This window comes from Mus caroli, unplaced genomic scaffold, assembly GCF_978045245.1.
Source record: "Mus caroli unplaced genomic scaffold, Mus_caroli_1 scaffold_9, whole genome shotgun sequence".
NCBI classification, from domain to species: domain Eukaryota; kingdom Metazoa; phylum Chordata; class Mammalia; order Rodentia; family Muridae; genus Mus; species Mus caroli.
In genome coordinates this window covers 92,089,408-92,110,531 of record NW_028227264.1, presented here as the reverse complement: position 1 = coordinate 92,110,531, position 21,124 = coordinate 92,089,408, and the positions used below count along the sequence as shown (strand labels likewise).

The following is a 21,124-nucleotide window of genomic DNA, read 5'->3' as shown; positions in this document are numbered from 1 at the left end:
CCCAGGGTCTAGATGAGACCCTGCACATATAAAGGGACAGAGATTGGTGTTCCCAGCAGGAAATGTGCATAATTGGGGAAGCTTTGCCACTGACCACTGTGGAGAATCAGCAAAAGGTATAGCATGGGAAACAGGATATGTGAAACCTCTCAGGGTCCCCAAGACTAAGGAGGAGTTGGAAGCAGAGCATGGGGCTCCTTGGAGAGAGGAAGGGGGTATGACAAGAACACTTCTGGATATGGTACAGTTTCTTGAAGATTTCTGAGATTAAGGAAAAGTCTGCAGGAACTGGAAAAAGAGTTCAAAGTCTCTTGGGCTATGCTAAGAGTTTCCATGAAGAGTTGAAAAACTTGTACACACACACACACACACACACACACACACACACACACACATTAGTCAGGGTTCTTTAGAGTCACAGAACTTATGGAAAGTCTCTCTATATTGAGGGAATTTATTATGATGACTTAGAGCCTGTAGTCCAACTAACCCAAAAAAATGGGCAACTGTGAGTGGGAAGTCCATGAATCTATTCAATAGTTGCTCAGTCCCATGAGGCGAGTTGTTTCACCTGGTCTTCTGTAGATGTAGGTTCTAACAAATGTACTGGCAAGTAAGTAAAAACAGTCAAAGAAGAGTGAATCTTCCTTTTTCTAATGTCCTTATGTAGGCTACCAGCAGAAGGTGTGGCCCAGATTAAAGGTGTGTACCACCATGCCTGGATCTGGGACTTGTTTTGTCCCACGTTGACCTTGAACTCAGAGATCTCCTTGCCTCAGTCTCCTGGGATTAAAGGCGTGTACTACCTTGCCTGGACCTAAACTTTTCATAGCCACTATGCCTCAAGATCCAGGTCAGAAACTTGTGTCTTCCAGTCTCAAGATCTGGATCACAGGTGTGCCCTCCAAATCTGGATTGTAGTTCATTCTAGATATAGTCACGTTGACAACAGGGAATAAATAGCCATTACATATACATATACACATACACACATAAATATATATGCTTATATAAGGTATACACACATACACACACATATTTATAAAATGATATGATATATACACACATATATATATGATACTTTAAGACTGTGACCCTGGTTTCTCACCTTAAGATCATACAAGACAAATAGTAGGCAGAAAAATCTCATGTCTTCTTCTCTTGTTCTGCTATTGGTCTCCCATTAAGGAAGCTTCCAGCTCAACATTATTTCATAGCCTAAGCAAGTGAGGACAGTGTATGATATCACTTATTCAGTTAAAGGCAGAGATGAGACTAGAAATGAGATTCCTTAGTCTAAGGAGCACGCAAGAACACAATCAATTTCCAAGTGTCCGATACGTGTCATGGCTTCATGGAGCCTGCATGCTATGTGGAAGACATAAACAATAAGGCAAGGGAGTAAAGGATGCTACATGTCATATACACATTAGACCTGTTGCACTACAGTAAATGGGAAGAACATTAAGAAGAAAAGTAGAACAAGGCTTTTGAGATGGGATGACCAAGGGTGGTGCCAAAGAGGGGAGGGTGCTGAACAAAGATGGTGACTGAGTGAGCTAAAAGGTCCATAGCAGAGACCATTCCAGGATGGGGGAGCAGAATGTGCAAAGGCCTGGGGATGGGAGTATTCTAAAGGAAGTCAGTTCATCTCAGGAATGAGTGAACAGTAGGTACATTATTGAAGGAGCATGGCAGCAGAGGAGGGGTCACACAGAGCCTTGGAGACCATTGTAGGACTTCCTCATGGGATAAGAGCTTCTGGATGGTTCTGGGCTATATTATCTGTTTTACAATGCAATAGGAATATCCTTGTTAATGTACTGAAAACAACAAAATAGAAATACTATGAGCAGCACGTGGTGGTCAGTGGTGGTACTGTCACTGTCCTAATCCTGGAACATGGGTCAGTGGGTGACAATGGTGGTGGGCAGATGGTGGTTAAACAAGGCCAAACCTACACCAACAGGGCCATACCTTCTAATAGTGCCACTCCCTGGGCTAAGCATTTAAACCATCACAGTACTCCAACTTATCCTATTCTCAAGTACAACCCAGCAGAGCTGGTACTGTATGTAAAGCCCATCATTAAGAAGAGTTTCTAGGCTGAGTGACTATCTATGTATAAAGAGCCTCTACAGGGTCTTTCAATGTTACATAGGAAGCACCTATGTAAATTTACATTAGGTAAGCAAGAGAACAGAAAAAAAAATCAGCAAGCAGAGCTTATTGTGAGAATTCATGTGTTCTATCTAGAGAGAAGGGGAGGTGCCTACTGCCTTTTGCATTCTTTTGAAATCAAGTCTTAAAAAATGACCACATGCCCAACTGTCTGCAAAGTTCTCATGAGCTGGTGTGACTGGGATGCTAAGTAAAGCATCCCCATGTGTAATCCTTGCTTTCATGCTGTTTTCATCAAAATTTGACCCTTGTATCTTGTATGGAAAGCTTTATTCAGTATATTAAGTGGCTCTCTGGTAGCTTTGTGTGACCCCACGGTTCGTATACTTCCTGTCATGGACTCCCTTTGAAATGTTCACTTAAACTTCTCATGATATTCTATGTGTAGAGTGAGTAGACGGTCTATCCCACAGCTCAACTCAAAAATTTAAAGCCAATAGGCAAATGCTGAACAGGGACAGGATTCATTTTTATAATTCCAGAGTGCACGGGCATCCCAGGAATCTGAAAAAGCACTTTCAACTTGGAGAGGTGATGAGTGAACGAGTAGAAGTCATATTGGACATCCGCAGAGGCACAGTTTCTCTCTGCATCAGTGACTGTTAGCTGGTTGGTGTGGAAGCTCCGGAAACAATACAGTTATCTGGGAGACAATGCTCAGACGCCTCATTGCATCCAGAGGTTTCTTTATTAACTGTAACACCTGCTATTTCCCAGCCTTGACTGTTGTCTCTAGATACAAATTGAAGGAGTCCCTCAATATTCATTTAAACCCCCAAACAATAAAATAACAATCATGCTTGTATGACAGCCTGAGTCATCTGGATAGACCATGTAGACGTAGTTTTCTTTTATTGAACTGAAGTGTATTTAATATCAATTATTTCCTCAGTGAATATTAATAAAATAAGCTCTGGGTGCTTGGTATGCTAGACGCTGGAATGATGGTGTGGACTCAAATGACATCTTGTTGCTGCATCCTCTGTAGGGAATGGATGCTCTCTTATAGGGAATGGTGGAATGGCAAAAGTGTATTGTCAGGTTCTTGCTAACCTTCTATGAGGTTATGATCTCATTCATGAGGGCTCCTCCCACAAGATTTGACCACACATGAACACTTTACTGTATATGCATTTCATTGAGATTTACTATATTAATGGGGCATGGGGAGAGAGCATACATTCAAACCGTAGTATGATGCTCCTGGGTCCATATGCTCTGAAAGTGTGGAGGATTAGCTGTCAGGGTTGTACATGAAAGAGGAACACTAACAGAAGTTCATCTCAGATGGCATCTGAGTCTAGGCTGTGTGTTGGTCTCATGGAAAATATATCCTGACAGGTATTATTCCATTAATAAGAAGAAAGATAGACTAGATATCTAAGGATGGTTCCAGCAATGCAGCCTACTTCCAGACTCAGAGTTCATGAACTCTCTAGCTCTCTTGCCATGGGAGATCCCACATGATTCATTAGAAGAGTGTATTAGAGAAACAGATGCCTTGGTCGGGAAACCAAAGGGACAATCTAAGGAAGAGAAACGCTTACTTGCAGAACAAGAAAGGCAAACGAAGACAGTAAAGCTGTTTTCAACCCAACTTCATGTTTCTGAATGGGATTAAGGAAACAGCACATGGAAGTCAACTCCAGAGGCATGCCTTTTGACCACAGATGATGTCCAATATGAGATGGATGACTGCTACTCTGCTGAAAATATTCAAAAGCTTCAAAAGAGCATGCTCACCTCTTATGGACTGGCTGACATCTTACCAAGCCCTAGTCCTGGTCTTCTTTGACTGCTCTTCTTTCTATGGATGCTGTCAAATCTTTGGCAACATTGCAGGCTGGGTCCCGAGCCTGGCACTCAATAGATACTCTAAGCATTGGGAATGTGTTTCCTTCCAGGGCTTGGTCAATATTGAATCAGGGCTGAGAATCTCTTGCAAATACTATGAACTCTTGGCTCTTGATTAAGTGGTGTACATCTGAAATATATCCAACTTTTGAAAGGGTCTAAGAATCCTAGGTAATGGAGATTAAGGAGCTAATGTGTGCAGAGAAGTATATAAGGTAAGCTTTTTTTGTTTCTCCTTTATTTATTTACCTATGTATGTATATTTTTAAAATTTGTAAATCTGCTAAACTGTGAGGGGGTGAGACTAGAGAGACTGGAGGGAAACCAGGCCAGACAGGCTAGACCTTCTTTGGTAGGCAGACGAGGTTACTGTTTGTGTCTAAGAATGTGCGCAACCATAAGGAGCTTTGGGCAAGAGGGTTTAGCAAAAATGTTTTGTCAAGTGGATATTAGCCCAGAAACTTAGAATACCCAAGATATAAGATACAATTTGCTAAACGCATGAAACTCAAGAAGAACGAAGACCAAAGTGTGGACACTTTGCCCCTTCCTAGAAATGGGAACAAAACACCCATGGAAGGAGTTACAGAGACAAAATTTGGAGCTGAGAAGAAAAGGATGGACCAACTAGAGATTGCCATATCCGGGGATCCATCCCATAATCAGCTTCCAAACGCTGACACCATTGCATACACTAGCAAGATTTTGCTGAAAGGACCCAGATATAGCTGTCTCTTGTGAGACTATGCCGGGGCCTAGCAAACTCAGAAGTAGATGCTCACAGTCAGCTAGTGGATGGATCACAGGGCCCCTAATGGAGGAGCTAGAGAAAGTACCCAAGGAGCTAAAGGGAACTGCAACCCTATAGGTGGAACAACAATATGAACTAACCAGTACCCCGGAGCTCGTGTCTCTAGCTGCATATGTATCAAAAGATGGCCTAGTCGGCCATCAATGGAAAGAGAGGCCCATTGGACTTGCAAACTTTATATGCCCCAGTACAGGGGAACGCCAGGGCCAAGAAGTGGAAGTGGGTGGGTAGGGGAGTGGGGGTGGGTGGGTATGGGGGACTTTTGAGATAGCATTGGAAATGTAAATGAGGAAAATACCTAATAAAAATTAAAAAAAAAAGAAAAAAAGAAATGTGGAAAAGTAAAAAAAAAAAATGTTTTGTCTTTGAAAGCCACTGATGGAGAGTGAAGTTTGCATGTTAGGGAACAAGGGAACAGTGGGTATGGACAGCAGTAGGCAGGCCATGGACACAACAGTTGAGAGATGACAGGGACTTATCCCATGGTAACAAATTACCTGGTGAGCTTTGCTCAATGATGGAGAGGACATATTTTCATATATGTGATTTTGGCTGAGACAACTGGGCAGAAGTTGGTATCCTTCACAGCATGGGAATTAAAAAAAATACAAGAGAAAAACCACAGAAAGTAGAATTTTATGTTTTATTTATTATCATTAGGCTTTATAATCTTTAGAACTGTAATAAAAGGCATGAGGGCTTTTTGAGCCCTAGGTTCTGAGTTGTATGCTAAATGCTATGCTTGGATTACTTCAGTCAACATGTGGAACAATGTAGTGTGCTAATTATGCCTGCTAGAAAGATTTTACAGAGGAGGCAGTTTGGGCTTAGAAAGGGCATCTATCTAGAAAATTAGCTAAGCAAACAACAGAAGATGGAATTAGATGAATATGGACTGATTCTCTCAATTTCCCGGCAGGAAAGGACTTTAGCCACATAAGACTCAGTGTGCCTATGCTGTAAGACGCTTTAGCATAGAGCAGAGTATGCAGGAAACACAGTGGCTGGGTGATGCCTCTGACAGTGTGTTCTTCAGTCATGTTATTAACTTAGAATCCAGCAATAGAAAGTATCTTACTTCCCAGTCTTACAAAATGGAGCCCAGTAAAGATAGTTAATTTATTTATTTGTGCTGTATCAGGAAGCAGAATGTCGTTTCGGACTTCTAAGCTCATTTTCTTTTTGCTTCCCTAGGCAGTCTTTCATTTTCTTGGGAGAGGAATGATTAGTAATTATCTTTCTGAAGTCCCAAGGAGTTGTTAGTCTCTGGTGAAGCTCAAGACTGTGCGAGCTCCCAGATGTAATTGTGGCATGGGGCTCATTTGGAGGTTCTATCTTAAGGGATCCAAGCTCTTAAATCTGTTATCACTGGCATCTGTCAGAGTTCACCTCCCTGAGTGGTTCTCACTCTCCCTCAGTGTTGGCATCTGCTGCCCTGGAGAAACTCCATCCAACACATGTGCACCGCAGACCACAACACATCTGTAGCAGGGCTGTTTGTAATGACAAAAGTGTGGGAGGGAGGAGGGGACCTGTAAAACCTTGACAGGGAAAAGAGAGAAGAGTGTTCAGTGGATTCCTTCCCCCCACACCCCTAATGGAATTTCAGTCCTTTAGGGAGAGAGATGGAGTTTGGCTCATTGTGTACCCAGCTGCTGGAGCAGTACCTAGGGTGTGTAATGCTGAGCTGTGGGTCCTTGGCAGTAGTGAATAATGAATGAATGATTTCAACCACTTGTGTGAATGTCAGTGAGAGTTGGAAACATGAGTGGACAGGTGAGGCAAAGCAGCAGAGATGTGGACCATTGATCACCCCCCAAGTAGCAGACTACTTAGGTATACCTGTACAAAGCAAAACTATAAACAAACCCCAATAAAAGATTAAGAAAAACAAGCTCTGTAGTTATGGCAATGGAAAGGTGGAATCACAGGATCGCCTTTTCTTTCCCATAAAACCCCCATGCCGCCTGCAGCATGTACACAGTATCCACTTCCTGCAGAGACCACTGCCCTTCAATATTCTGTGAAGCTGCTTCCAAAGAGATCAGATTCCCCTTTCCTTTATTTCCACTCCAATCAATCTTGGTCTGATGTCAAAACCTGGGGGCCTCTCTCTTTCTACATCACCCTCTTTTCTGTCAGTTGTCCCATGGGAAGCGTGGCTGCTTGCCTAATATACTAAAGGACCTAATAACCAGATTTTTGTGGGCTTCATTTACATGAGTGGTGAAAGTCCCATTCTAGGGCTTTATGGGTGTAACTGTAAACTTAGTTCAGGTCCTTGCTGCATGTAAGGGGGCACAGGAAAGGAACTGTTGACTGACCATGATATGGCTAAGAAGTTCATTGGAGCTATGAGAGAGAGAACAGCCAACGCCAACTGGAAGAGTTCAGAGCAGAGAGCGAAGGAAGGAGACTGATGAACATGTCCAACAGAGAGAAGGGCAGATAGCAAGGGGTTAACAGTACAGAGAACAGAGAGACTCAGTGAGAAGAAAGGAGGTCCCAAGGCGAGTGAGGAGCAGAAGGGATGGGAGGGAAGGGCTAGCAGAGTTGAGGGAGGCTTTGAAATCTATTACAAGCTCTTGTGATACTGAGGGAGCCTGAAAGTCAACATGGGCTTTGAGATGCAACCATAGATATATGTTGATGAAGAGCCATGTGTCCTCTTTGCCATGGGTAAATGAAATAGCTCTTTGGAATAGATGGAAACTAACCAGTTTCCCAAGTTCCTGCAGCATGCTGGCTATTATCCACCTGCCAGACATCCTCCTTTAGTCCAGGCTGAGCTCAGTTCTGGAGATTTGGGGAACTGGAGTTTCCTTGGGATGGGACATTTCTCATCTGCAGCCTCCACTCCTCTCTCACTCTTTATAAACCTCCAGAAACAATTTTTCTTACCAGGCTGCATTCACCACAAACTCCCAGGGAAGGGAAAGCTCAGCCAAGTCTGGAGGCGCCCTCTCTAGAATGCTGGGAGTTCCTCAGGTTTTGTCCTTGACTCCTGCTGCCTGATTCTACAAGCCATGGATGCCTTCTTCAAACCGTTCTCCTACCCCAAGTGATGACTCAGGAACGACTATGGCCTCCCTCTGCTTTTCCTTCAGAGATGGGCTCCAAGTTGACTGTGTCAAAGGAGAGCCCCTTTGGCAGGCCTAAAATTCAACCTCAAAGCTTTAGGTCTCCTGAGCCTCAGAGCCACTACTCTATTGTCGCTCTCCTTTCAGATCTGGCCCCAATATCAACTGCAGAGTAGCCACACATGGCCTGAATTTGGAATTTTTTAATTTCCAAATTCTTACTACCTTAGATAGCTTTAATAGATGAAAGGCAAGTGGTCTGAGGTCTCCCACCTCATTTTTATCTCCTTTCCTGTCCTTCATATCAAGGCCCGTACCAGGCTTTACCTGCTAAACAAACCTAGTTCTCTTTCAGATGCTAATCTGGATGATGAGGTCTTTCCCTATGGAAGCAGAGCAGACATTCTGTATTAGTGATGCCAGCAAATTGTCCTGAGCTATGCATGCTCAGGAAGGAGGTGATGAGGAACTGGGAGAAGTAGAAGGGGAGACCGTAACTAGGATATAGTATGTGAGAACAAAGGCTATTTTTCAATAAAAGAGAGGAAGAGAAAGGAAGAAAAGAAGAAGAAAGAAAGAAGGGGAAGGTGAAAGAGAAGAAGGAAAAGACTAAAGAAAGAAAAGGAGGAAGGAAGGAAGAAGCTTGCTTTGGAAGGTGGGTTTCGGCTCTCCTACCTCAGGCTAAATCAAGCACGGTTGTCTCTAAATATCCTTAAACCACTGTCCTGGCTCAGGCTGCCCTCCCCCCCACCCCAGACTCTAACCTGGAAAGGGAGAATAAAAGAGCCCAACCCTTCCCCATTCTGGAAGGGGGCCTACATTCTTCCTAGATTACTTTCCCAAGCACCTGTGTCTCTTTCTCCTGTCTCTTCTGGAACCAGAGAGAAAACGTATTCTGTGACTCTAGCTACTCTAACAGCTATAGATCCTGTCTCCTTATGCTTAACACCATGAAGTTCCTTCCCCTGTTTCTATATTTTGCTATGTTGGTCCTACCTGCCAGGGCCAGAGGGCATCTTTTCCTATATTCATACTAACCAAACTGAAGGTTCTTTTTAAAGAAAAGATTATAATAATTCACCTTTGATCTATGAGATGGTGAATCTCACAGGGATTTGTGGCCTAATGCAACACGGGCTCACCTTGATCTGAGAGCAACCATGTAATTTGCTGCCTTCTTGGTAACACAATCACAAAGGAACTCACACAATATGTATTCACTGATAAGTGGATATTAGCCCAAAACTTAGGATACCCAAGATATAAGATACAATTTGCTAAACGCATGAAACTCAAGAAGAATGAAGACCAAAGTGTGGACACTGTGCCCCTTCTTAGAATTGGGAACAAAACACCCAGGGAAGGAGTTACAGAGACAAAGTTCGTAGCTGTGATGAAAGGATGGACCATTTAGAGACTGCCATATCCAGGGATCCATCCCATAAGCAGCTTCTAAATGCTGACACCATTGCATACACTAGCAAGATTTTGCTGAAAGGACCCAAATATAGCTGTCTCTTGTGAGACGATGCCGGGGCCTAGCAAACACAGGAGTGGATGTTCACAGTCAGCTATTGGATGTATCACAGGGCTCCCAATGGAGAAGCTAGAGAAAGTACCCAAGAAACTAAAGGGATCTGCAACCCTATTGTTGGAACAACAGGATGTACTAACCAGAACCCCGGAGCTCTTGTCTCTAGCTGTATATGTATCGAAAGATGGCCTAGTCGGCCATCACTGGAAAGAGAGGCCCATTGGACTTGCAAACTTTATATGCCCCAATATAGGGGAATGCCAGGGCCAAAAGAATGGGAATGGGTGGGTAGGGAAGTGGGGGTCGCTATGGGGGACTTTTGGGATAGCATTGGAAATGTAACTGAGGAAAATATGTAATAAAAGTATTAAAAATTAAAAAAAAAAAGAAAAATAAAATTCCTCAACCCAGGACTCCTAGACACTAGCCTAGACCTTGGCTTTGACATACTGAATAATATTCAAGGCATCAGGCCCTATGTGGATTCCACCTTATATGCCCAATCCAGTCCTTAGTCTGGTGTTTGGAAACCCTGCTGGGAAGGAACTTTGGCTTTCTTCTAAGCGTTGTCATAAGGCAAGTCTGTGTTTATATGTTTCTTGTGTATAACACCTTCTGTTCCACTTGTTTATTTTTCCCCATCCCTATAAAAACACCAGCTTCTAAGAACTAAAATATCTACATGAGACTGCCATCTATTTTATTTTCCCCTGTGTTAGGAAAAAAAAACCTACTTTTTTTTTAACTTTATTTTTTTGTTTCTCCCTCTTCTAGGATCATTTCTATAAAAATCGGCTTTGTTTTTCTGTAGCTCCCACATTCTCTGGCACTCATGCCACTCGGAGTTTGAAGAGACACTAAAGGAGCCCAGGGAGTTATTTCCCTGCGTATCATTTGGGCAACAAAGTATTTCCTTACTGTGCTCTGACACTGACTTTGAAATATTTCTCTTTTCCTGTCTGCCCCCATTCCCAAACACCATCTAAGCATCCTTGACTGTGCATCATTTGGGCAACAACGGATTTCCAAACTGTGCTCTGACACTGACTTTGAAATATTTCTTCCTTCCTGTCTGCTCCCCATTCCCCCAAAGCATTTAAGTATGCTTGATTACCCAGCCCAGTGGTGAGAGTGGAGGATAAGGCTGGGACACCTGCTCTTGAAATACTGTCTTAACAAAGAAAAAGGATGCCTAGGAGGGCCAGGAAAGGGCAGATGAAAAAAGCTAGGGTAGGCTAAAACATGAGGTCAAACTAAGAAGATTAAGACTTTCAGCCCACAGAGAGGAAGGCTGCATGGGGAGATGATCAAAGGAGGCAGAGCCACAAAGGGCATCAATATGTTCCTGTTCACCAAATTCCAACATGCAAGACCGAGCAGGGAGAAGACAATTAGGAAAAACAGAACAGGAAATTTGGTTTACTCAGTGACTCATAAACTTTTGGCACAAGTTACGGTTTGAGATACGGTTTGCATTGAAAGGAGGGAAACTTCAAAGAAAGCATAATTTATTTATGAGTGATAGGGGCACAGTGGTTATCAGAGGTGATTTGTGGTGTCCCGGGGCACTTGGCCAGCATGTTGTGTTTGGGTAGGTGCCATGTCAGAAAGAGACTTTTAAGTCATGTTTGCTCTGCTGGTGAACCAATACAGCAAACTTTAGGTCATTAAGGGGGAAACACCTTATGCAGTCAAGTACCCTAAAGATTGTAAATGATGGCCATAATTTCCTCACCCTATAGGGGTCTTCTTGCTTTAAAGAAGTTGTTCTCAACCTGTGGGTCGTGACCGCCTTTGGGGCTTGAACAACCTTTTCACAGTGGCCGCCTAAGACCATTGGAAAACACAGATATCTACATTACGATTCATACAATAGCAAAATTACAGTTACGGAGTAACGATAAAAATAATGTTATAGTTAGGGGTTAGCGCAACATGGATTGTATTAAACAACATGAAATTTATTAAAGACTCACAGCATTAGGAAGGTTGAGAGCCACTGATTTCCAGTCACTCTCCATCCTTTCTTGAACCCCAGTTTATCAGTTGCTGGAGGGGTGACTTTGAATACAATGAGGTTGGTCAGTATTGAAATGAGCAAAATGGCTGATGTGTTATGTTACCTCAAAGCAGATGAATGTGGTCACAGAAGAAAAGACAGAAGAGAGTTTCAGAGCACTGAGAAAATGTCCTGCCAACACTCCTCCATGCCAGATGTCGGCATTCCTTTCTGAGGCACACATGGCCTCTCCACCCTCTCAGTCTTCGTCAGTACAAAGGGCTGACTGTATCAGTAGGCAGTGGAACCTTTGCTCCTGGTCACAAAGTCAGTAGCAGCAAGAATTGGGAAGACCGTAAGAAGACTCTAACTAAGAGCACATCTTGCTCTTGCAGAGGACAGGGGTTCTATTCCTAGCACCCATACTTGGTAGCTAAAGACCATCTGGAATTCCAACTCCAGAGAATTCAACACTTTCTTATGACCTCTGCAGTCCTGCATGCACACAGTACATAGATATACATGCAGGTCAAATACCCTATTCATAAAATACAAGGTTAAAATCAGGGGCAATTAACATTCCCTACATTCTTTTCTAAGCACCAATGAGCCATACCTAAAAATAAATCTTGTCTTTCCTTTCCTTTCCTTTCCTTTCCTTTCCTTTCCTTTCCTTTCCTTTCCTTTCCTTTCCTTTCCTTTCCTTTCCTTTCCTTTCCTTTCCTTTCCTTTCCTTTCCTTTCCTTTCCTTTCTTTTCTTTTCTTCTATAGAACTCCAATTAGCAAGATCAAGAGTTGATTCCTTTTTGGTGTATCAAAACCATACAGCATAAAATGGCTGAGTCATACAAACAAATGAGCTTTTTCTCTGTTTATTGCTGTGCCAGAACTCAGTGACTACAAACAATGCTGAGTGAAATGTACTGATAAATTCAATGAGTCAGTAACCTGTACAATCAGTTCCCCCAGGACCGTGAATGCAGCCTCCAAATGGCTGGGATCCTACAGATGGTTCTATAGCAGCGTGTTTGACCCCTGAACTTGGATGGCTTGAAGCCCGAGCTGCCCTGGTAATGCCAGAAGAACAACTTTACTCAACGTCTCCACTCACCAGCAGGCTTTCGAGGCAGGAGTGTTAGATTTCATTTTTTTTTTTTGATGGGGAATAGAGAACAATACAGAAAAACTGGGAGAAGAAGGCATTGTCATGGTCATCTTGAAAAATGTAGTATAGTCACTGTGATGATACAGATGTGCGTATATATGTATATGTGTATATATGTGTATATGTGTATATGAACAGTTTCTCCCTTAACCCCCATGCTAGAGTTTTAGTTTATTTGTTTGTTTTTATTTTGGTTTTGACACCCAGGTATTGTGGGATGTAAGGAAAGGATGCGTTTGCAGGGTAGAGGAAGAAAAAGGATTAAATGAAACATTGGTAAAAGAATAACCTGAATAGTGCACCCTTTTGCAAGGGTGTTCAAATCAACAAGTCAAGCGGGCAGGGACTCTGGTACACTCTGCTGTATCTCAAGAGAAAGGAACCACGGCTGTGAAGATAGTCACAGAATATGTTTAAAAATATAAAAGGCTTCCTAGAGGAAACAAAGGAATGCTCTCCACTCCCTGAAAGGGGGCACAGGCATAGAACAGAAGAGCAGCATCAGTTATCACTAAGGGAGCATTCAGGACATTCCGAAGTGCAGAAGTGTTTGGAGAGAACAGAAGGGGAATAGCAAAGGAATCAACTAGAATTTTAGCCAGAAAGCAAGAGAGTGGAATCCTGGGATGTCAGGGATAGAGAAGAGAGGGTTGGCACCAGTGGCATCAAAATAATAACAGAGGACTTAAAGCAAAGAGTTTCCAAAATAAAAAGAAGCCTGAGTCTGCCTCTAACAGTACTTCATTCCCTGGGGACAAATAAACAGAGCCCAATGCCTTCAAACACATCCCGACCAAAACATCAGATGACTTCTGTTACCTTTCGAGAAATAAAAGCCTCACTATAAATCCTGAATCTCGCAGAATTTGCGTGCAAAATTATGATTTTAGACTGGATCTGTATGTTATGAAACACCAGATACTAAGATAGAGGAAATCTCTTCATATGAACATTACATAATAGTAGAGTGTTGAGGGGAAAAGTTTTGATCAGAATATTCACTCAAATTCTTAACAACATATGAATGTAATAAGAAAGCATTTTCATGTACGCTGGGGAGACATTGGGACCCATGCAAAATTTCTGGGAAAGTATTACATATATGTATGCTAATGACTTTCTTATTGCAATAATGGATCCTGGATATTACAGGAGAGCAATGCAGATGGCCTCAGTTTATGTGAGGAGAAATGATAGATGTTTAAAGATTAATAAACAGACTGGAGGAAAAACACCATGATCTTTGCAGAATTTACATGTGACAAAGTAGTCAGCTACCTGAGACTTCTCAGAAAGTTGCATGGCTCCACACTCAGGCAACAGATAACTGAGAAAGTACAAACTGAAGAATATTGATACATGTCTACATAGGCACATATATCAATGTGCTTTTTATATACATGATAATTTGAGGGTTCATAATTCACAGAATAATAACACTCCAGACTCCAATAGCATGTAAACACAGAGTGTTTTATTCTGCTGAAGTCCAGCATGCTGGGCTCTCCCCATTACCAAGATAGGGAAACAAGCAAGTGAGCTTGCAGGCCTGATTTAAAGCACATTAGGGAATTCTGGGGTATGTGTTGGGTTCATCTCTATGGACATTCTATTTCTAGGGTAATAGAAACTTGCTGGGGAGGTCTGGAAACTGTTGCTGACCCATTGTCCTTGCCTCGGGCCAGGTGGCTGGGCAGCTTCTGAGGCCTGGAGTTGCCTGGAGTTGCCCAGTTCTTGGAAAAAAAGATTTAGGCCTACTCTCCTTAACTGCCACATTGAAGCTTATCATGGAATTGGCCGAGCCTTCTCACTAATTTTTATTTTTAACTAGTATAGGAAAAATAATTGTGAATATGCATGAGATGCCAGTTACTGTTCAATACATCACATAATACTTAAACCAGGATAAGTATATTTATCTCATCAGCTAACTTCTCCATGCTGAAAACTTTAAACATCCTCCTAGCCTGTTTGAAATGTACTTACTGTCTTGTTGTCACTTCTAGTCACCATGCTATGCAGGAGCACGCTGGAGCCGAAGGATGTGTCTGAAGTCCTGTTTATGTAAGGATACGCAATTCACTTTCTCATTTAGAAAATCCAGCCGCTCGCTCTGGATTTTGCTCCAGGTAAGAACAACAGCAACAGGAAAACAGAAATTTGTTAGCATGGACATAATTGCCTGGTGCCTGGAGGAAACCCCTTTGCATTCTGCCATTTAGCTGGCGCATGATAAAGCTGCCTGTTAACTCCTCATCCTGACATCCCAAAGAGAAGGCTGTCAGTTGAAGGGTTGGATTTTCATTCTGCTCAGCTTGTATGTGAGGAAGTTCCCAGCATAAAAGATATTCCTCCACACCTTCCTAAAATCCAAACAAACAAACAAACAAACAAACCGAAACAACAACAATAAAAAACTGACCCCCGAAGAAACAGATTTGGGGAGACTGAAGATAATTTACAAACAGCAACTCTAGTATACTGAGACACTCAGGAAGCTATTGGAAACCATTGTAGCATAAAAGGAGAAAGAGGTAGTGTGGAATTGAAAACTGCCAAGAACAAAGAAGGATACTTAGAGATTAGACAGATACCAGCTGAAATACAACGTTCAACTGAGTAATTGGAAGAAAGAATTGAAGAAATCTCCTAAAAGAGAGAGGATAAAAACAAAGAAAAAAAAGGGAGTGGTAAATGAAGACCTAACGCCCAGGAGATTGTCCACAGAGAGGCGAGGATGCACAGTCCTTCCAGAACATTTCATGATGCTGTACTGAGGGTAACAGAAGTAGTGAAAGTATACACTAGGTATGGTCCCAGTACATTACCAGTCCAAAGGGTAATAGCTTCCCTGCCATGACATCTTAGTGAAATAAGGACCTAGCACGCACCCATGGCCATCTCTGGTTCCAAATGCAAGATGGAAATTAGGATCTAGACTGGAAGCCGCCATTGCAGATCTCAAGATAGGTCATTGTAAGCTGGCATCCCCCGAGGGATGGATGTCTGGATGGATGGATTAACATATCCATTTCCATGTAGAGTGTTATGCGTAGGCTTTCATATAAGCAGTTAGAAAGTTTGTGAGAAGAGACCATAAGCTCTCCAGTTTCTGCACATAAACAAACACAAATACATATTGCAAGAAACACATGGAGGGCAGGTAGGAGGAAACTGATTTTTTTTTAAATTCACATTTTTAAATAACTCTATGACTCATTGCTTCTACACAGTACATCAGAACGATATAACAGGGGCTCACTGCGTTGATATTATTGTAAAATTTTGACCGAGGCCAGGAAGGTAAGGAAGTGTATTGGGTGCACTGCCTAACTACAAGCAGAGGGTTTCTCCCTCTGCAGCACTCCAGCTTTGTACCGCTGGCAGTGGGCGGAATGATAGTGGAAGATAGCTGCAGCCGTCACTTTTCATAGAGTAAGTGAGCTTGAGACTTTCAGTCCTGCAAATTAAGTTAAAATGAATGGCTTCTGAGCAGCACACTGGGTGACAGGAAGTTTATAAATGCTACGTCTCCTGAGGTGTTCTAGTAATAGTACATTGGGGCCGAGTCGGCATTTCCTGTGACAGTCCCCTTGGAAAGACCAGCAGTTTCCAGGGAGACTGGTTAATAAGTTAATTTCTTGAGTGTTGAAAATGAAATAGAAAAGGTAGGAGTTTTTTTTTTAAGACTTTGAAGGAGAAAAATGTTAATTTAGCCAGTTTAATGCTTCTCCTAAGAGTGCTATTCAGCCCTGTTACCTACTGTTTGTGGGTCCCTTCGAATTTCAATTTGTCATTTAGTCTCTGTGAATATATGGTTTTGTGTTTTGTTCACGCAGAGATGAGAGACAGAAGGAGGCAAGCATGAAATGTTCTGCACAGTGAAAGTTCTGGAAAAGGTGTCAGAAGGACTACTAGGAACTGTTGGGATAGCCAGTGTGGGGAAGATGGTGCTGGTACAGCTCTGTTCCCACAGACATCAGTGGGGCTAGAGGTACCACACATTGACATTCCTGAGTGTCACACTCACAGGATGGAGATACACAGAGTGATGCACATGAGTGTCACACTCACAGGATGGAGGTACACAGAGTGACACACCTGAGTGTCACACTCACAGGATGGAGGTACACACAGTGGCACACATGAGTGTCACACTCACAGGATGGAGGGAACACACAGTGGCACTCCTGAGTGTCATAGTCTGACAGTCTGTTCAGTAACAGCATTTTAATTTTCTTTCTCAATGCCATCCTCAGAGGAGACAGGACTAATTGGCTTTTGGAAAGTCTTGACACTGAGATCCTTAGACAAAGGTACTACACTATTTGGAAGAGAATATGTTTAGATGTTGTACTGGTTGGTTTTGTGTGTCAACTTGACACAGATGGAGTTATCACAGAGAAAGGAGCTTCAGTTGAGGAAATGCCTCCATGAGCTCCAACTGTAAGGCATTTTTCTCAATTAGTGATCATGGGGGAAAGGCCCCTTGTGGGTGATGCTATCTCTGGGCTGGTAGTCTTGGGTTCTATAAGAGAGCAGGCTGAGCAAGCCAGGGGAGGCAAGCCAGTAAAGAACATCCCTCCATGGCCTCTGCATCAGCTCCTGCTTCCTGACCTGCTTGAGTTCCAGTCCTGGCTTCCTTGGTGATGAACAGCAGCATGGAAGTGTAAGCCGAAAAAACCCTTTCCTCCCCAACTTGCTTCTTGGTCATGATGTTGTGCAGGAATAGAAACCCTGACTAAGACAGATGTGCACAAAAAGGAAGATTACCTCTTAAGAGGCAGCATTACTTCTTGCTATGTGTTTTATTTATTTACTTCTTGGTATGAATAAGGTCTGAACTAACAATGAGGGGAGATGGGGAAGTGGGAGAGGGAGAGGGGGAGGGGAGAAAGGAGAGGGAGGGGGAGGAGGAGGGGGAGAGGGAGGGAGGGAGGGAGGGAGAGAGAGAGAGAGAGAGAGAGAGAGAGAGAGAGAGAGAGAGAGAGAGAGAGAGAGAGAGAGAGAGAGAGAGAGAGAGAGATATTCCAATTTCACAGGCCAGTAACCCAGCAAGTTTCCTGGCTCCTTTTTTGTGCATGTAATTCTACATGTTTACACACAGTTTCTCCTGTTTTGTTTGTATCCCTGGAAGTTAATAGTGTTGTTGTTAAATAAATGAATGTATTAATTTTAATGTGAAATGATTTTTTTTGAAAAAGCGGTACTGTTTCCTTGGGAAAGCTTCATGAAATATTTACTTTTCTATCACCTCACTGTAAATCTACTTGACAGTTATAATCATTTTAGGCTTTAGTTTGTTTGCTCTCTGGTTATTATTCTGAAGAGGAGGGCGGAGAAGAGTGCATGGCACCACTCAGCCATCCCTCCCCTCCTGACTTCTCTATTCTTGATTCTATCCTAGTTCAGGCTACACCACTTCCCTGCCCAGACTGCTGCAGTAGCCTCTTTCTGGCTGAATTCATCGCCTCAGTTTGTACATCTGCAAAACCTTCCATTAAAAACAGAATGTCATGTCTAAAAGACAGCCTTTTATGGCTTCTGCGGTTTCCTTTGTTTGGATGTTAAGACCTAAGCCAGGTACAGAGCCATTTACACATTAATCTCTTCCCAACTCTCCATGGTCTGTTTTGCCTCTTAGGGGCCATTTGAAAATCCCTACAGATTTTTTTCTTTTTATTATCTCTATGGAATGTGTGTGAATGTGGAGAGCTGGATGATGCTACCTGCACTTAATTGATAGAGGATGGCGATGCTTCTACCCCACCCCAACCCCAGTAACACACAGGACAGCTCCACAACAAAGAACTGTGTAGTCCAAAATTTCAATGGAGCTGAGGTTTGGAAACCTTGCTATGGTGGTTAGTTAGTCTACTTGATCCAATCTAGAATCATCCATAGAAGAGAGTCTCAATGAGGGATTATCTACATTTGGTTGGTCTATGGGCATGTCTGTTCATCTTAATTAATTGGTGTGGGAAGATCCAACCCACTGTGGGCGGTGCCACTGACTAAGAGGTATCCTGAACTGTGTGAGTGGAGGTATTGAGCTGAGTGTGAACAGCCAGGCACATAAGCATGTAGGCATTGTTTCTCTGTGCTCTTGGCTGCAGATATGATGTCGATATAGCTATGTTAAACTTCCTGCTGCCTAACTTCCCTGCTATAGACTGCAACCTCAAGTTGTTTGCTAAAAGAAACACCCTGTCCTCTAAGTTCCTTTTTTTGGTCACAGTATTTTATCACCACAACATAAATGAAACTGGAACACCTGGCTTGTCTGATCCCCTTATTTCTCCTCCTTCTGTGTCACCTAGATTCCAGCCACAGGAAGCCTTTGGACCTAATCACCCTGCTCCTGGTGTGTGCTATTCACTCTGCACGGAATGACTTCCTCTCTGTTTATCAGTAAAGTGAAAATGCTTTCACAGTATCTGGGGAATCTGTAGACATTGAGCTTACACTGCATGGTAATGGTTTGGTTCTGTTTTACTTTGTCTGTCTCCCTTTGTTCTGCTGGGCAGGGTTATTCATGATCAGACATCATGCCTGGCTGCTTCTATTCCTGCCACCCGATAGGCATCTTGAGATTAAGTAAACATTGGGCATACTTGTTCATTGCATACCTGGACAGATACCCGGGTGGGCAGAATGTGTGTTTAGATCAGTTGATAGTCAGTACTCATTATGGGACAGGCCACTGGTAGTCCAAGATAAAAATGAACTTTTTGGGTCCTTTCCTTTCCCTGTTCCCTTAGTCATTTTCTTTTGATTCTTGCTCTGTTGTTGAGCTGAACTGTAGATGACCATGACTCCTGTCAAAGGAGCGCTAGGTCTAGATTTAATCAGGTCATAGTATTGCAAAACTTTAGAATTCCTTCCCCTGGCCCCCTTTTTTTTTTTTTAAAAAAAAATGTAAATAACCCGTTTATTGCAGGCTAGGCAAGTCTCAGACAGTAGGGCTTCTACTGGTCTTTCAGCTCTTTCAGTCTTCTCATGGAAGACTTCACTGTGACTGCAGAGGCAGTGTTGTGGGTCCAGGCCCCGCCAGCCACTGTTTCCATGCAGGAACCACAGTGCCAGATGCCAATGGTTCATCTCTTCATCTTGGTCTTGCCACAGAAGGAGCAAGTGTACTTGGCATGCTGGCTGATTTCAATTTTTTTTTTCACCGTCTTCTGAAGGGAGACACCGTAGCAGGTCCCGTAATGTATTTCCTGACTATCCAGACCTTCTTGGTGCGTTTAGTTTAGCCATGTTGCTGGAACTGAAGCCTGAAGAGAGAATTCTTCCCTTTAAGGAGGCAGGAAAGGCAGGAAGATCAAAACTTGATCTTCGTGAGCCACCTTTTGTGTGTGCTTCCCTACCCATCACCTCTCTCACAATAGCTCTGTAAGCTCCCACAGCTTAGGTGCAGAGTGGGGGAGCTCCAACAGACACAGCTATCTATTTTTTTTGTTGTTGTTCAAAATCATCCATTTATTTATTTATTTATTTATTTATTTATTTATTTATTTATTTATTTATTTATTGTTTGGTTTATCGAGACAGGGTTTCTCTGTGCAGCCCTGGCTGTCCTGGAACTCACTCTGTAGCCCAGGCTGGCCTTGAACTCAGAAATCCACCTGCCTTTGTCTCCCAAGTGCTGGGATTAAAGGTGTGTGGCACCACTGCCTGACCATCTTTTTCTAAAAATTGGATATTTTATTTATTTATATTTCAAACATTATCCCCTTTTCTGGTTTTCCTCTGGAAGCCCCCCTCTCCCTCCCCCTCCCCCTGCTTCTATCAGGGTGCTCTCCCACCTATCCACCTACTCCCACCTCACTGTCCTGGCATTCCTCTACACTGGGGCATCAAGCCTTCACAGGACTAAAGGCGTCTTCTCCCATTGATTTCAGATGAGTCTTTCCTCGTATCATGTCAAGCTAAAGCCATGGGTCCTCAGGTGCTGCCACCAGCTGTTTTGCCAAATTGGTGTGCTCCATGTGCTGCGAGAAATGTTTTTTTTTTAAAGAGAGGAAGAATGAAAAGAAGAAAGAGAGAGAGAGAGAGAGAGAGAGAGAGAGAGAGAGAGAGAGAGAGAGAGAGAGAGAAAGGAAGGAAGGAAGGAAGGAAGAAAGGAAGAAAGGAAGGAAGAAATAAAGGAAGGAAGGAAGGAAGGAAAGAAGGAAGGATGGATGGAAGGAAGGAAGGAAGGAAGGAAGGAAGGAAGGAAGGGAGGGAGGGAGGGAGGGAGGGAGGGAGGGAGGGAGGAAAGAAGAAGAAGCAAGGAAAAGAGAGAGGGAAAGAAAAGAAAGATGAAGAAAGGATAGAAAGAAAAAAGAAAGCAAAGAAAACATGAAAGTGGAGAATGATAGAGGAAGACATATTATACCAACTTCTGGCCTCTGTGTACATATCCATGCACACACATGAACACATGCACATCACACATATACATATTCATTACACACTCTCCAAAAATGATTGATGAAGAACATGTAAAAATTAGTGC

At 42.9% G+C, this 21,124-nt stretch overlaps 1 pseudogene; it reads right to left on the bottom strand.

Moving 5' to 3' along the window:
* Window positions 1–19,592: 19,592 nt before the first annotated feature.
* Window positions 19,593–19,873, bottom strand: LOC110302735 (large ribosomal subunit protein eL43 pseudogene; annotated as a pseudogene).
* Between the last annotated feature and the right edge of the window lie 1,251 nt (window positions 19,874–21,124).